An 18,718-nucleotide genomic window follows, 5' to 3' on the forward strand; every position below is an offset into this window, starting at 1 on the left:
AATGAGAAAGCTTCACCAATACTCTCTTAGGGAGGAGGGAACCAAAAGGAAAAAGGATGGTTATTCTTGAGAGAACTGAAATATCCGATCATAAAAGAAGTGTTCAGAAATAACTTCCAAATATGATAAATCTCATACCATAAGCGAGTGGGAGGAAATCCCAGCAATTTCAACTTCCTGAATTTGGCTATTTCATGGCCATGTACACTCACTGGAAGGGGAAATGTAAACAAAGACCCTTTCACATTATATAGTTATACTGAGATACTATACATTAACCACCACAATGTGCTCCTCACAAGGTGCTAATGACTGCTGGACATACCACAGATTAATCCAATCCACAATGGCCATCAAGAATGTTTCCAAACAAAGATTCCAAGGAAGAAAGATAAGATGTAAAATGAACACTCAAGCATTTCAAGAGCCCTCCAAATGAGCCCTTCTCCAAACAAAACTCAAGGATCATCTACCCAGAAAACATCCCGAAAATGTTGAGGAACATTGGAATAAACTAAAGAACTCCATCATCACAGCCTGTGAAGAAACCATTGGATATCGAATTAAGAAACATCAAGACTGGTTTGATGAAAATGATAACAAGATCCAACAGTTAATTGTTAAGATAAGGAAAGGCTTCAAAATAAAGCAGAGCGACACCAACTGCACTACTAAGAAAAAGATCCATGCCAGTGCAAAAGCTGAGGTCTAAAGAAAGACCAGAGTGCTCAAGAACATCTGGTGGACAAAAAGGCTGAAGAAATACAACACTTTGCAGACAGCCATGATGCTCAGGGATTCTTTAATGCCACAAAGATCATCTATGGACGAAGAAATCATGGCATACACCCTCTATGATCATCAGAAGGAACCAAACTTCTGAAAAATAAAAAAATCAATCACACTACATTGGAAAGAGCACTATCATTCGTTGGATGGGTTTTTGGTGCCTGTGTCATAGAAGTTTCCCTCCACCTTTTTCAGCCAGTTTGTCATTTCAATTTTCACGTCCTTGTCATTAAGAAAGTGTTTTCCACCAATGTGTTCTTCAATTTAGTGAACAGATGATAGTCACTGGGTGTGAGATCAGGACTGTGAGAGGGGTGGCTTAAAACATCCCAACCAAATGAAGTCAACAACTCTTTTGTTGCATGAGCAGTATGCAGACGCACACTGTCATGAAGGAGACTCTCACTGTCAGCATCCCACGACGTTTGTTTCGGATGGCTCTGTGAAGTTTCTACATGAGTTCACAATATATTCCATACCCATTTTGTCACACGCTATCTTGACATTATGTCCTCTCCATAAACTGGAACAATTTTGTGATAAATCACAGCAGCACTCATGCCCTTAGCATTTAGGTAGCATATTACAGTGCGAACTTTGCACTGGGAGGGAAACAGAATGAGGACGCTCATCTCTAACCTTCACCACTATTATCGTCCCAACCCTGTTAAATGCCTGTAAAATGTGGACCATCTACAGACATCACACACAACTCCTGGAATGATTCCATCAGCGTTGCCTCCAAAAAATCCTACAAATCTCTTGGGAAGACAGGTGGACAAATGTCAGCATACTGGAAGAAGCAAAGACCACCAGCACTGAAGTGATGAGCTTCCACCAGCAGCTTTGCTGGACTGGCCACATTGTCCAAATGCCCGATCACCATCTCCCAAAGCAGTTACTATACTCCAAACTCAAGAATGGAAAATGGAATATTGGGAAAAGAGATTTAAAGATGGAATCATTGAATTGGAAGGGATTTAAAAAACCATCTAACAACATAGAATGAACCAACTTCCAAGGGAGTTTATTCAAGTGCCACCCAGCTTTTATCATTGGGGCTTTTATCCTCATATTTTCCTAAAATCTATTTATTTCCAATCCCACCTCCATTGGTTCTAGTTTTGGCCTTTGGAGCAGCAGAGAATATATCCACTCCACTTCCTGCGTCACACCTGCAAACACAACAGCAAGCAGCTTCAGATGACTCAGACAAAGAAAATAAATGAATGTGTGTAGGTGAGAGATTATTTGAGAGAGAAATGCCACAAACAAGCCAAATATTCACCCCCAAATCCTCAAAATTCTAACTTTTTTTCATATGCATACATTTTGCTTTTACTGAACTAGTACATCAAGATTCTTTAAATGACGATGATAGAGTGCAGTGTTTATAGATTTCTTGAAGGGTTTTTTTTTTAAAGATCCTACTTCTCACATTGTCAGAGATGAAGGAGATTTGTCTGAGTCAGAGTTGGGGTTGAGACTAAGAGAGATTCACAGTCAGAAAGAAAAGACCTTTTTTGGGCATCACTGAAGATGTTCGACTGCTTGAGGTGAAAGACAAGGTGGTGCTCCTTTCTCATTCATCATACAGAATTCCACAATTAGCACAATACTTTTTTATGCTTCTACTCTAAGGCAATCAAGGTGAATACTACTCTAAGCCACTGAAATTATTTTAGCACATGAGGCAAAGCATCTCACGTGCACATTGGTGGCATGTGCCTGGGCAGGAGGGAAGACTTATCCTGCTGCTGTGTGATGAGAAGCTGCCACCTAGCTCAGACTGCAGGTTGCTGGTACTCAAAGGTCTCTTCTGGCAGTAAATATGCAATACAATTATCATATATACTTATTTATAAGTTGACCTCATATATAGCTTGAGAAAAGTTTTGGCACCAAGGTTATGGATTTTTATTTGACCTGTGGATAAAGTCATTCTGCAGAGAGGGAAACTGCCAATGCCTTTTCAGGAATGAGCCACCTCTGGCCACCATAACTGCTGTTTTCTCACCCAGGTATTCAAAAACATTGGAGGCAGTGTCACAGAAGACAGAATAAAGAGGATCTGTACTATTTTCTGTGGTCTCAACTTTTACCACTCTGCTCAGAAGTGTTCTTTTTTTAATGAGTTATGGGATAGTACATACTCCTGGATATGTGTTATTTCAGATTTTTGATTAAAATTTCTAAATTTATACATGAATATATGCAGTAAGTTAACAACTTGCTTCTCTTTTATCACACAGAATCCAATGCTTAGGACAAATGCCTCATATGGCCTAATGATGAGGCCAGCCCTGAAAAAGCCATATAGATTTGTAGTGGAAACTTACTTCTGCACTCATGATGGGTCATATTCCTCCTTATGTACATCTGAGATATCAGAATAATTCAATGAGACCAGGATAGGTCATGCATCACATACTACTCGCTCATCCAATAAGGAAGAGCAGCTAAGAAGCACAAGAGGGACAGTTAAGAGACTACCATTGTTGTTCCCCAATATCTGCTGCTTGAGATGACCGTCTCACTCTGTCTAATGTCGGACCCAGCTTTCCCATCTTTTACAGTTTCTTATCCCTTTTACTGGTGCATCCCAGGTTGGCATTAGTAGTGAAAGCGTACACCCCCTTCTCTTTTTAAGATAAAAGTGTTAGCTTTTAAATATTGAGGATCCTAAAGTTTCCTTGGACCATCCAGAATCCATCACCCTCATTATTCTTATGTCATAATGACAGAATCTTGTGGCATATGTACAGAATTTTCCCAAAGGCTGACATTCAACGTGTCTCAAAAACAATGTAATGGTTCTCTCAGATGGCTGCTAGCTTGTGCTCATTAGTAATGAAGTGTATGCAGTACCCCAAAGTGTGAGAGCTGGAGAGTTTTGCAAAGCTTCCAGCTTTCCTGTCAGCCAATTTGTGGGAAGTCCTAAATATAGCCCAAAATGAAATCAGTTCTTCCACAAGGCAGAATAATACATGATCTCTTCTATAGCATTTTCTTGGCTGGCTGATATTCACAACTTTGCAAGTATAACATTGCTTTTTTTAGCTTTTTATGTTGCATTTTCAAGGTTGGGCGCTGTTGATTTCCTTAGGAGGTTGTACAATGCAGAAAAGTACACAAACTACCAGCAGATAACCATAATCTGCAGGACACTCTTTATTTTGAAATATATATATTGGATAAGAAAAAATATGACTAAGTCAGATCATGAAGGGAATATTGTCTAGAATATAGCCTTATATGTAGAAGAAAATGTTTCTTTTCCAATTTCTTTGTGAGAAAGAAACATTTAATATGTATTATGAACTGATTAAAAAATAAATTTAATGCACCACAAGCACTCTATCCCTGCTGCCTTCTTCTGTTTCTTTTCCAACTCTTCCTCTTATTCATATTTATATTTATAGCCTGCATTCCAACCCAAAATTGAATTTAAGACACCTGACAAACTTGTTAAAACTAAAATATAAGACCAAAAAAGAAAAAAAAAAGAAAAGGCAATAATTGATCTTCTCAATCATTTTGAAAAAAGAAAGAGGAACTCAGACTTTCAGGGTGTTTGGTAGCCTTGCAGCCTCAGAATGATAAACCACCCTAAAGATCTCAAGCTAAATACACATAGCCTGTTTTCTTTTGCCTGATAGACAACAGCACTTTATATTTTGTATTCTCCTCTTCTTATTTACACTTTCTGTATGCACCTAGGGCATACTAGGTACATGTGTCTGCTCATAACCACTCTCCCAACTCTAAAATGATTGTTTTTGCAACTGGTTTTCAGGCTGACTACCGTTATAACCTTTGCAAATGTTTATTTAATGTTTCAAGGAGAGTTCCAAACATTTTAGAAAAAAAATATTTCTGGGGAAGTTATACCTGTTCAATATTTATATACGTATCCTACAATTGTTAAAAAGACAGGAGTCCTATGGGGAGGAAACATAATTAAGAAACATGGTTCCATGTGTGCACATAATAGTTTTGACTGCAGATTATCCTTCCCTACATTACATGACAGGAATGTAAGGAAATAGAAAATACTGTGTCTGATCTATAAAGCACTTAAAAGGCATGATTCTAAGTGAAATATTTCTTGGTTTGAGAAGGATGATAATTTACAAAGGAAGTAATGAATTGCATAATATATAATTTGCCAACTGTGCATATGTGACTACTGGATTTGGAAAACTAGAATATGGCAACCCTAAGCAAGCATCTACCCCATAAGCATCTACCCCATAGAATTAATGCAGTTTAACATGACATTAACTGCTATGGTGCAATGTTATGGAATCATGAGATTTGTGGTTTTTGTGGCACTAGAGCTCTTTGATAGGGAATGGTAAAGCTCAACACTCCAACTCCTATGATACCATAGCACTGAGCTAGGACAGTAAAAGTAGTGTTGAGCTGCATTAATTCTACAGTGTAGATGCACTCTAAGAAAGGAAAGAGGAATTGTTAGTGTGTGGTAAGTCTGAGGAAGCAAGCAGGCAAAAAGAAAAGTCATGTGAGCATGGAAAAGCAGAAAAAGAACACAGAGGAAAAAAAGAGTGGCATAGTACAATGTAGTTAGTAGTGTGAATGTTGAAGTACAGATCTGGAGAACCTGGTTCAAATCCCTGCTCAGCCATGAAAAGCCACTGGATGACAGAAAGGCAGAAATTGGCCTGGTGAAACATTTCATCCAAAGCAACTGAACATAAGGACTTTGAGAAATCCTAAACCTATAAATGAATCAAAGGCAGTAACCTAAAGGATAATGCAAAGCTTAGCAATCTGTATTGGCACAATGACTGCTATATAGGAAGATCTGTCTTGTCGAGATGAAAGATACCACTTGCTTGTTACAATTCTGCTGCAGTTTGTTACAAAAAGAAATACTGTTTCTATTAAAATAGCACTAGTGTTCTTTTCTGAATATATCCCTACCTTGACAGCTACTGAGCTGCTAAACAATGAGATGATGGTGATGGTGATGATGGCGATACTCAGTCCTGTCTGAGTGACAGCCTTCGTGTTTCTGTAAGACAGATGTGAGCTCCTAAGGTACTCTATGGTCAAAACTAATCATGTTTAAAAGGGCTGTAGTGCTTCATGCTGTCCTTTTATCCACATTCTACCAGTGTGAAACAAAAGGTCTCCTCCTCTTTTCTCTTTTGGTTTCTGATTAGTTTACAACCCTGTGGTTCCAGCTGTTTTCTTCTGAAACTCTAAAAACCCTATCACTAGGGAGTTCTGTGTAATTGCCCATAATATGCACCACATTATCCATTTCAGGAACTCAGCTGAAAGACAGCAGCAATAAGGGGTTTTCTAAAGGCAGTCTGGTTTGTACTAATGGCCCTAACAGGAAGGAAATGCAATTTGAAAGAAGCTGATGCCTATGTTCTACTGCTGAATATAATATTTGATTTAATTATTAACTGCCAGTGATGGAGAGGCAGACCTGGCTTTAGTTTCTTCATTCTACTGTTGATAACCCCAACTAACCCTTCAAATGTTTTGGGTTGGTAGGGATGGAAGGGTTATAATACCTGAAACTTAGCTGGCTCAGACAAAGAGAGCACTGATTTAAAATTCCTAGTGAGTCATGAAGTCTTTAGACCTGTATGCCAGCCTTCCCATCCAGTGTCTTGTAAATGCATCCGAATACAACTCCTACCATCCATAGCCAGAACAACTCTTGTTATTATTACTGTTGTCTCTATTTAACTGTCCTGTAATGAAAGACACCTCCAAGACCCATCATAAGGCATCAGATTGGGAAGGCTAGCCTATGCCATCACACAGCCTCCCTGGCAGGTGTCATCTCAAAGAAAAATATATCTACATATGCTTTAAAAAAAACTTTTTTGCACGTCTTGTCTTGATGCTGGAGCTGAGAGTTTATTACAGTCTTAAGATATTCCTTTATAAAATGTTCATAGTGAACATGTGGAATATACTGTCTTTAACGAAGAAGAAAGTAAAAAATATAGGAGCAAGGGAATCAAAAATAAACCCAGGACAAGTGGACAGGAATAAAAATGGCAACAGGCCATCAGGGGAAGAATGTCTGATGAAACTGTCTGTGATGTCCCCTCAAATAAGTGCCAGTGTTGTTATCATGATTGCTATCCAACTTAGAAAATGCATGTGATTGTTACATCCAACAGAGCAAGGATTGCAATTGCCCATTGTGAAGCCTCCAGCTCAGTTCACTTCAGCTTTTAGCAAGGATGTGAATTTCAGCCTGACTTTATCTCTATAGTGGAATTTCCCCCCTAGAGTATATGCATATTACACATAGGTAAATGTTTTTCCTTGACATTAAGTCTAATCGAGTCTGACTCGGGGGATGTGGTTCTCATCTCCATTTCTAAGCTGAAGAGTTGGCATTGTCAGTAGATACCTCCTAGGTTATGTGACCAGCATGACTGCATGGAGCACCATTACCTTCCCGCCAAAGTGGTACCTATTGATCTACTTACATTTGCATGTTTTCAAGCTGCTAGGTTGGTAGAAGCTGGGGCTAATAATGGGAGCTCACCCCACCCCATGGATTTGAACCACGGACCTTCCAGTCAGTAAGTTCTGCAGCTTAGCAATTTAACCTGCTACGCCACCATGGCCCTATAGTACATGGCATCTATGGTTGTCTATCTATGACATATCTATTATACCACACATAGATAATAGATATTTCATAGATAGACCACTATAGTTGTCATGGTTCCATTCCACAGAATCTTGGGATTTTAGTTTGGGACAGTCCTATACTCACAAATTAAGTTGGCCTGACTCCCTAAGCCATCTCTGTTTGGTCAGAGTTTGATGCCTCTGGGGAAGAGGCCCTAAGGGACACCCCCTCTTCCATGTGAGGCCAGCAGTTTGGCATAAGCTGCCAGATCCCCAACTTCAAGATAGGTATTCATATCATGGCTTTCATCAGTCATGACAAGGGTATATGGGACAGAAAGGGACAGCCATATTGTATCCCTACTGCTTGAGGCCAGAGAGTGTGTGCTGGTTGAGCTGTTTAGGAACTGGTTGAGCTGTTTTCACAGAGCCTAACTTGGGGGGCAACCAAGTTATTTTGGCACAGGAGGCAGGAAAACTCACTAGCAGTTTCCCTGGTAGTAGAAAAATGGATTGTAAAAATACAGTAACCAATAGGCTTGGTTGATTTTAAAAAATGGTTCAAAATTCATTTCGGATGTAGGGGGCGCTGGTGGTTCGATTATAAAAAAAAGTTGGAACTTTTCAAAACTTCCAAAACTTCTGAATCAATTTGTTAAGGTTGGACACAATTGCACAATACGCGGAAAACAGCACTGGCAGTGGGAAAACTCCAGGGCCTTTTCCCTCCCTCATTTTACACTAATCTTTGATGAAACTTGATATACTGCTACAACACATCCTCCTCTGTCAGTATATCAAATTTCAACATGTTCAGATAATCCACTAATTTTAGAATGTTTAAAAACAATTTTAGAAATAATCTATTAAAATAAAAAATAAAAGAGCTACCTCCTTGAATTTTTAAGGAAATGACAAAAGGTTATAGGAGATCACTCCCCCAACTTTCAGGCACATTCATACTGTTGGAAGTCACTGTTTGTGCAGCTGAGGCCCAGCAAGGTTGGAAAATGTAGCGTCAAGTCCCCAATTGACACCATAGAAAAAAGCGACAGACCCCAATAAATATAGCAAAGCTTTAGTGGTGAGCAAAAAAGAAGTTTCAAGAAATGACTCTCCCTGCCACCCAAACAAACTTTTCCTTCTTTCTTCTCTGGCTCCAAACCCTTCCTCTCTCAAAATCTTCCCTTCTCTCTTGCCTTCCTACATTATCCAAAACTCCTTTCCTCTGGCTCCAAACCCTTTCTTCCACCACACACCTAACAGCAACAAGCAGCAACAGCAACAATGGTCCAACCTCCCCTCTCCCTTCCCTGTCTGCAATGAGACTTCCAGCCATGTGCTTGGGTTTATATACTGCAATGGCTGCCAGATACTACAAACCCCTCCCCTCCCCAAAACATAACCCCTAATTGGCTGGGAGGCAAGCAGCTTAGTCTTCCCCTCCCAGCAGGCTTAGTTGCATTAAAACCAATTCATCATAGTTCTGACTCACTTCTGCATCCCTGAAATCAATCGCTCAAGGCGAGTCAAAACTATAGGGGACTAAAGCCTCACAGAAATGTGGCAGAAGTCCCTTTAGAAGGCAAAAAATCTGATTTTTTTCTGAATTACGTCACATTTGAGCGAACCTATCCAACCCTAGTAAGCAATAATAACTAACATTATGCTGGTTTTTTTTTTTTACAACACTCAACATCTGCTGCCTAGGTTGGCTACCTCCCTGTACTTAAGGCAAGGCATTCAGGAAAACAAGAGAGGCAGCTTCCTTCTCATCCTGCTGCCTTTGTATGTCCCAGTGGGGGATCATGGCAGCTTTTCTTGGGGCCACAGGCTCAGATTACCTACAAAGTCAGCATTTTGAGACCTGAATAGGCTTGATTTGTTGTTGAATGCCTTCTCTCTTTCTACCTTCTCTAACATAGAAACCAGAGCATTGTGATGTAATAGCTTTCTTTCTTTCTTGCCTGTTAAGAACTGATCCCCATATACAGCATACTGGGGTGATATGAGTAAAGGGAACCATTTCACAGTGCCAATGAAAAACAGAACAGCAAGACCAAGGCTAAACTAAACTCTTTTCTACAAGTTTTACACTTACATTTGCTTTTACTTGTAGGATGAAACACCATCTTTTTTGCAGGATTAAGCATTCAAAAATGCCCTCTGATAGCAAAATGAGAGGTACCTTGCATTCTACACCTTACTCAGTCCCACCTTATTCTCTTTCATTTGTAGATCCAAGTTACCTGCTGTAAAATTGTCTTACCCAGTGGTTTTCAACCTTTTTTTTTTTGACCAGGGACCACTTTGACCAGGGACAACTCTCCAACATTAGTACCAAAAGGGTTACAAATCGGTTTTTGATCAACTTTAGATTTGGTTTGGTTATTTGGGGTGCTGATTCAGAAAATTGCATTGGCTAGACCACATCAGCTCTAGTTTCTGATACAGAACATATGCCATCCAGCAGTCACCATCTGCTCACCCACAGAAAACCATGCTTACTAATCTAGGGCTGATGTGGTCTATCCAAGGGGGCAGGACTAGTTAGCAACAGGGAAGGAGTGGCAAGTGGCTCAAAATAAGAGGAAATAAATAAAATAAAACAAAAAAGAGGAAAAAGGCTCATGGACCAGATTTTCATCCACATGCCCCACTGGTGGTCCAGAGCCCACAGACTAAGAACCACTGGTATAACCAATGTGGATGTTGAAAAAAACTGTCTAGTTTCTTCATTTTCTTCCAAAGATTCACATATTGTTGTGTGCCTGTGAAAACATTATCTAAAGGAATGTATTCTTTATGCATAGATTCCCCCCAACACACACACACACAGAGAGAGGGGGGGGGGGGTTCTTTTTCTAGCCCTGATGATGAAATCTCCTTCCCCCTCCACTGGAAAAAAGAAACCCAGATCAAGTATGGAAACCAAGCTCTGCGTGTTTGAGGTCAAAGAGTGCAAATTTCAGCCTTCTCAATTCAAATGGAAAACAGGAGTTTAACACCACTAGTAAACAGAATAATTGAGCTATGTAATTTTTGTTGTGTACTTTGTTTCTGTCTGTAAAGATTATTATCTTTGACATGAGGCTGGACAGACCCAGGAATGGAGCTGAAATTAAACAAAGGCTACAATATCTGGAATGCATCCAAACTGTTATCTGTTGTTAGCCAAAGTGGCTTCCACATCATTATTCGATCCATAATTTTTCCCGTTCCACTGCACACATGCTTCTGCACCTGGCATGCGCACAGCATCAGCTTAGTGGGATGTATTTTCCTCTATGGTTTCCAAAAGGTTTGTTTATTTTTATCATGAGTCAAATAGAAGGCAACAAAAGTGTCCTGGAAGTTCACCGCCACCATTTAAGTGCCTAATTGGCTTAGACAGATTAAGAGGAAAATAAGAGAGCCATTGACAGCGAATTTCCGCTCTTGGGGTAAGAATCAGAAATGTACAGTCATTTCCCCTCCATTTTCCCCCTCCCTCCACCACATCAAATGGCAGGCTGTATTTATTACAGCGTGATCCATCTCAGGCTTGATATTAAATGGGAATCTTTTGTTAGCAGCGTTCTGGGTTGTATATGGTATGTAGGTATTTTTATCTTGAAATTAAATATGTGTGTGATATAGATAGAAATGCAACACACTCAGCTCATACGCACAGCAAACCCTCTAAGGGGAAGTCCCTATGTGTGCATAGTTATGGGTGGATAGCCACATGCAGAGCTTCAGAAATGGCAATGCTGCCTGAAAAATTATGGGAGTTGTCCTCTATAAATTAACTTTTTGATGCCCTGATCACACTACATACCTTTCAGGCATTACATTGAGCATGTGAGTAGCAGGGGGAAGCTCTCAGGCATAACTATTAACACAGAATTGGTTGCAATTTTGTTCTACTCTCCAGATATTCCTTGAACACATAGAGTGTTAACAAGTGGATATCCTCAACCTGGATGGAGCAGGTTCTTCCTGCTTACACCAAATGTTAGCTATGCACAGCAGGGATTGGTCAGCATTTATGGCAATCACAAAGACTTCTCACCACAGCTTATATTTTGTGCTGGCTAAGTACAGGGAAGGGAGCAGATGTCTGTCCCTGAACTGGAAGTTTACTTTGTCCTTGTTATTTCCCAGCAAGTCAACTTCAGCTTATGGTGATCTTATGAAGGAGACTTCTCGAAGAGCCCCAGTCATCAACTGCCTTTCTCTCATCATTTACAAACTCAAAACTTGGTTTCCCCAATTGATTGAATCAATCTACCTGTAGTGCAGTCTTTCTCTTTTCCAAGAAATTATGCTAGAATGAAACCAGGGGGAAGCAGTCAAGAAAAAAAAGTAAAACACAGTGAAACCTTGTCTTTATTCCTAAAGAGGTGTCAGTAGGTAGGCACCTATTATTTATATAAAATATTTAGGTAATGATGCAATCTGTCATCACTTCCTCCTCATATGTATTTCTGTTGTCTACCATCACAGATAGACATTGTTGGGTATATAGTGTGTAAATGATTCCTAACAATCAGGGATAGGAATGACTTCTACATTATTATCTTATCATTTTGCTTTTTGTTTGGTACCATAACATTATTTTAGAAGGTTCTTTTTTGCTTCATGAGGTCTCAGGAAAAAAATACAGATATAGCAGTGACCGCCTCATAAATATCCTACAAGTTCTTGACAGAAGGCATAAGGCTATAGCCTGGCAGTGAACTATACTGGCATAACTGTGATTGCAGCAGGAGGAATAAGGCCAAGGGCACAAAGGCTACGAAGAAAGATAGGAACTGAAGAAATAAGCTACTCAGAGCTGGCAGATTTTGTCAGGTTTCCCTCAACACCAGGCTTTGGAAGGATTGATCCAAGATGATTCGGACCATAAACATTTATCTTCCTCCATTGTTTTTCCATTCCTTCTTTATGAAAATACTTTATCTAAACAGCTGTCCAGTTCTGCCCTAATATGTCTGCTTCAAGATCAAGTCTTGATTGCAGTAGTTATTTATTTATTATTATTTATTTAAAACATTTATATTCCACCCTTTTCACCTCAAAGGGGATTCAGGGCAGAGCACAACATACAAATGGCAAACATTCAATGCCAGGACATGAATTCATTATATGCATACATAAACATTCGAAACATTTGTTTCAACATTAAAATACACTGTTTAAAACCATCTTGATCATCTGCGGCTAATCTAATTAGCCTGGTAAGGTTTCCTATCACTGCTTTATTGCACTGTCCCAAAAGCTTTGTCCCACAGCCACGTTTTTACCATCCTTCTGAAGGAGAGGAGGGAAGGGGCCGATCTCACCAGGAAGGGAGTTCCATAGCCGGGGGGCAATCACTGAGAAGGCCCTCTCTCTCGTCCCCACCAATTGTGCCCATGACAATGGTGGGATGAAAAGCAGGGCCTCCATGATTGTTCATAGGGGGAGATGCATTCCGACAGGTAAATTGGGCCGGGGCTGTTTTGGGCTTTATAGGCCAAAGTTAGCATATTGAATTTGTGAGAACTTTGGTTTAAATGTAAAGAAATATAGTTTGTAGTTTAAACTGTGTGTGTTGTAGCACTGCAGTGTAAGGGTTAAATGCATAGAGCTGTGCTTGTTTCCTAGAACATAACTTTTGAGTGTTCCAGTGTGTGTTTACATTCTAGAAAAGATCAGATAGCCATGTGGGTTTTGCTTCCAACGATGTACAGCTAGAAGGATAGATGTATTTTACTCTGCTCTTGTATATAGTGTATTTTGCCAATAAAAGTTAAGTGCTGCTCCGGCCTTTGGAGCTGACTGAGGTAGCATGCTTCATTATATACTTTTGTGCCTTTGAGTGGATGCTCAGAGGTCAATAAGTCAACAGAATTGTGACTGGTAGCAAACTGGCAGCCAGTGGAGCTGGCGTAACATGGCATAACATATTTCCAAGTTGCTGGGCATGAGCTCGGTTTCCTCCCATTTTTCCCAGGAGAAGAAATAAAATCCAGCTACTACATGGTATGCAGCCTCCTCTTCCTGGTTCCATGCCATGTAACTGGCAAAGAACTCTGGGAGGAGTGAGCCCCCAACTCTTCCCAGGTTCCTTTGCTAGTAATTTCCTTAAAACAAAGGGATAAGAATTCACCATGCATTGTGGTAATCTATGGAGGTCTTGGTGGAGGGCATGGAAAAGTCGTCTCTCTATATACCACATCATGCAACGTGCCTTTCCCCCCATCCCATTGGGGGGGGGAAGCATCACCACCCAGCTCCCCCCCATTGCTCCTAAGGCAGCATGGGGAGCCTCCCATGTTGCCACAGTGGGGGCGTGTGTGTCCTCCTCTCCTCTTTCACTATGCGGCTTGGCCAGAGGTTGATGTGTGTCATGGGAAGGGCTCAGTGGTGAAAGGGGAGAAGTGGTGACATAGGACCAGCAAATCAGCCTGTTTGATGAGGTTACTAGTCATCACATGAAAACAGGACTTTTTAATAAAACTTAATTGTTTACTGTTTCAAATTCTTTGAATTTATTATACTGTATGCCATGTTAACATCCTATGATATGCTGTGTGATAAACAGATAAATAGATAGATAGATAGATAGATAGATAGATAGATAGATAGATGCAAAGATTACTGCTGACCAGGGACAAAGGTGGTCAGTTGAAACATTCACACCTAGCTCCAGCAGACAAGAGTTCTTTGTCCCACCCTGGTTTTTCCACAGATATATAAACCCAATTTTCCTAGTTACAACAGGCCTCACTACCTCTGAGGATGCTTGCCATAGATGCAGACGAAACGTCAGGAGAGAATGCCTCTAGAACATGGCCATATAGTCCAAAAAAAACTCTACAACGACCCATTAAAGAAGACAACTATGCTGGGGAAAATGGAAGGAAGAGGGCTGACCAAGGGCAAGATGGATGGATGGCACCTTGAAGTGACTGGAGCTGGGGGTGGTTACGGCCAACAGGGAGCTTTGGTGTGGGCTGGTCCACGAGGACACGAAGAGTCAGAAATGACTGAATGAATGAACAACAAAGACAGATAGACAGATAGATAGATAGATAGATAGATAGATGATAGATACATACATATTTATTCCAATATCCTGTTTCCTATGGCGTCTAGCTCAATGCCTCTTAAGAAGCCCAGAACAAAGGGCCTTTACCTGCACTTCTTTGCCATCTGCTGTGGATCACAGTGTATTATCTATCCATTGTATTTTTAAACGAGGCTCTTAATTTGAATCTGCCTTTAATCTTGATCTTGCTTTCTGCTCTAATTTTATTTTTATCCCGTTTCATGTCACTATGAATTGCCTTGAGTTCTATCTTTAGGAGAAACACATCACCCCCTATGAACCAGTTAGGACATTAAGATCGTCCGGGGAGGCCCTGCTCTCAATCCCGCCAGCCTCGCAGGCATGGCTGGCGGGGACGAGAGACAGGGCCTTCTCAGTGGTGGCCCCTCGGCTGTGGAACGCCCTTCCCGCAGACATCAGATCGGCCCCCTCCTTGCTGGCGTTCAGGAGAAGAGTGAAGACCTGGCTCTTTGAACAGGCGTTTAATTAAGCAGTGCAATCAACTGATTGAGATTGGAACTTGAAACTTGGAATAATAGACGAGGAGATCGGATTATGACTTTACTGATGAGACGTGATGAATTAGTTATATGGATGTATTGTTGTTATATTGTTATACTGATGTTTTGCTATGTGATTTAGTTGCTTTAGTTACTGTTTTTTAAATGCTAATACTATTGTTGTGCACTTGTATATTGACCTGGTTGTAAACCGCACTGAGTCGCCTACGGGCTGAGAGAGTGCGGTATACAAATAAAGTAAATAAATAAATAAATAAATGTTAGAAAAGAATAAATACAAATGAGTATCTCCTATAACTAGTAGCTACTGGTAGTCTTATTCCCATTTTGTCTTGTTAAACCATCCACAATTCATGTCAATGGCATTCTACCGTTATGGCATGCAGTTATTCTATACTATAGCTAACCAGAAGAAAAGCAATACTTTTGCCATTTAGAATGTCTCATCAGCAGGTGGGTAAGCATGCATTTCTGCCAGTCATATAAACTCACACAAACGAGCCATTTCTCTATGTCTGTTGAAAAACACCAAGAGTGGGAGAGTTCCCCCCTCCCTGAATGCCATGCGCGCACACTGTGTACGGCAAGTATTAATGGCATTAGGTAGACCTCACTTAGCCTGCTGAGGGTTGTCCTCTGATGTCATTACAAGAGGGAATGAATTTTCCCCAGTGCTGACTGCCAGCAAGGCAGCTGTGGATTTCCTTAAAGTAATAGAAGACTGAAAATAGAAAGAGTATTGATCGAGGGTCTCTTGCCTATAACTGAAAAGCAAAAAAAGGCCAGCAGGTAGAATACGAGAGTAGTTTGCAAAAGAAAGGAGGAGGAGGAAGAGTACTGAAGAAACTTCTATACAGGGTTTTAGATAAAAAGTCAGTGATAATAGACTCCATTGGAGCATAGCTTTCACATAGAAGTGCATATTGGGGGGAAATGATGACTACATTTATTTTTTTTTAAAAAAAAGCACACAGCCAAATCCATAATCCATAATGCTCTTTTTTTTACCCTCCGGTCTTTCCTCTGGGAATTTTTCACTTCAAAAAACTCCTTGTTTGAACATTTCTCTAGGTAGAAATCTCTCCGCAGGTGGAAAGCTACCTGGAGGAGAAGTCTGTATGAGAAATTTTCACAAAAAAATATACGTTTTTCACATGGATGGCAAGGGGGAGATGGTGATATGAGGGTTCACTTCTCATCAGATCTGAAATGTATTGTCGAAGGCTTTCATGGCTGGAATCACTGGGTTGTTGTAGGTTTTTTCGGGCTATATGTCCATGGTCTAGAAGCATTCTCTCCTGAGAAGCCATTGAAATACACAAGCATGTGGACAATTTCACCAGGAAGGAGGAAACCATGAAAATGAACAAAATCTGGCTACCAGTATTAAAAACTCTAAAATTATAACAGCACAACAACAGAGAGGAAACAAACAAGGACATCTAATCACCGCTCAACAAAAGTTTGTTCCAGGCACTGTCAGGCCATTATATGCTAATCAAGGTGGCCAGTTGAAACATTCACACCTAGCTCCAGCAGACAAGAGTCCTTTGTCCCACCCTGGTCATTCCACAGATATATAAACCCTTTCCCCTTGTTCCAACAGACCTCACTACCTCTGAGGATGCTTGCCAGAGATGCAGGCAAAACATCAGGAGAAAATGCCTCTAGACCATGGCCATATAGCCCGAAAAACCTACAACAACCCAGATCTGAAATGATCTGATGGTTGGTTCATATTTGTTATTTGTCTCTACCCCCCTCCCCCCCAATTAAGCTTGTCCATGCTAATGGTGTGTGTGTGGGAGGTGGAGTGGGGTGAGCATAGCACCTCATAATAACTATGATTCAAACACATAACATTCTTGACAAGTCACTTGGAATGCAGTTCTTTTTTTATGCCTGAGGGCTTCAATTCAATGCAACCCCCCCCCCCCCAAACAAACACACATTGGCTGCTTATGCCAATGTCACCACAATGTGTGTGGTATCACCGTGAGGTCACTGTGGATTGGAAATGGGATGCAAAACAGAATGTTTTTCATCAGTGTAGATGAGCCCCTATGTCCCTCCCCCCACCCTGTCTGCAAGTGAGTGTAGTAACTCTCCATGGGGGTGTTTGCTTTTAGTAACTCTTAAGTATGTCAGCTTGGGCTATCAAACTATGGCCATTTGTTATATACTTCTTTTTATCAAACTTTGACCATTTGTTATATGGTCATTGTGTTCCTTTGCCTGCTGTATCAGCTATTTTCTTTAACTTTTCTCAGAAGTACTAGACTGCCAGTCCCAAATATGAGACCAGTTAATATAATTTGTGTACTTACTGGTCTTATCATTGGGAGTGTCAGCCTGATACTGTGTACAAGTCATCTACCTGTGTTTTGAATGAGCTGGAACTATGCTTGTTGATTAGCTAATTGTTTCCAAAATGCACAAGGGAAACAAACAAAGCTTGGAATGTTATTTTTAGGAAAAAGGAATATAATGACAAGCTGAAGGCATCCATAGCTGAACAATTCTAAGATTATACTTTGAGACCTGGAGAAAGATGCTGTGGGGAGTAGTCCAGAAGTAGGTACAACAGATGTGAAATCTGGGTTATTGGTGAATGCTCTTAGATACTTTTTTTTAAAATGACGCATGAAAATGGGGGAGGGGAAATATTTCTTCCCAGCAGTAGATAAAACATCATTTTTCAAGAAACATTTTAGATATATATTTTAATAGAAATATTTCCTAATCTATACACATAATAAAAATGAAAATGTGTATGTGTGTATATATATTGGAAGAGAAGTCTACTTACACAAACAGATGCCAACCTCCACAAACAGCTTTAACCCACAGTTCTGAGGAACCACCCAAAGAACTCCCTCCAAGGACATTTCAGATTAGAGCGGGCACTATGAACATGTTCCCCAACCCCTGTCTATGTCCTCCCCAAACACCATACTGCCCACCAACCCAAGGAATGCTTTCATTCGGGGACAATTTCATCCTAGATGTTCTGTTTTTCCTCCAGAATGGTCATCCCAGGGTTCCTTTCTCTCTCTCCAAGGGTGTGTCATTTGCATGACCACGCCCACTACCATTCCCTTAACCTTTTCCTACCCTTTCCTATGACATACAGCAAACAGGTATTGATCAGCAACTGAACAAGAGGTTTGGGGGGAACTGACCTTGGTTTATAGGAGTTGTAGTTCACCTACATCTAAAGAGCACTGTGAACCCAACCAATGATGGATCTGGACCACATTTGCCATGTATAATGGGATTTGTAGTACCTTCACTCACTTCCTGAGACCACTGCCACTCCCACGAATGATGGGCCTGGAAACTTGCCATATAGATTCTCCATGGCACACTTTATGTCTTGGTGTATATTTGGGAAGGATGGACCAGGGACGATGGGAATTGCAGTACCTTCACCCACTTCCACAGACCACTACAACTGTGTTTTTGGATACTTGGTTCCTTAACCAGAACTAATAGAGTTACTTCCGCAAGAATGGTTTTATGACTGCATAGAACCCCTGACACAAACAACACATAGTTACAAATGGGGGTGAGACAACAGGAAGTGAGAGAAATCTACCCCTCAGAAGGGAAATTCACTCCTGAAAGAGTTATCATGGGGAAAATAGTCTACACTGAAGCTTTCTCACCAATCCTTGTTTCCACAAGCCAATTT

This window comes from Anolis sagrei, chromosome 4, assembly GCF_037176765.1.
Source record: "Anolis sagrei isolate rAnoSag1 chromosome 4, rAnoSag1.mat, whole genome shotgun sequence".
Lineage (NCBI taxonomy): Eukaryota > Metazoa > Chordata > Lepidosauria > Squamata > Dactyloidae > Anolis > Anolis sagrei.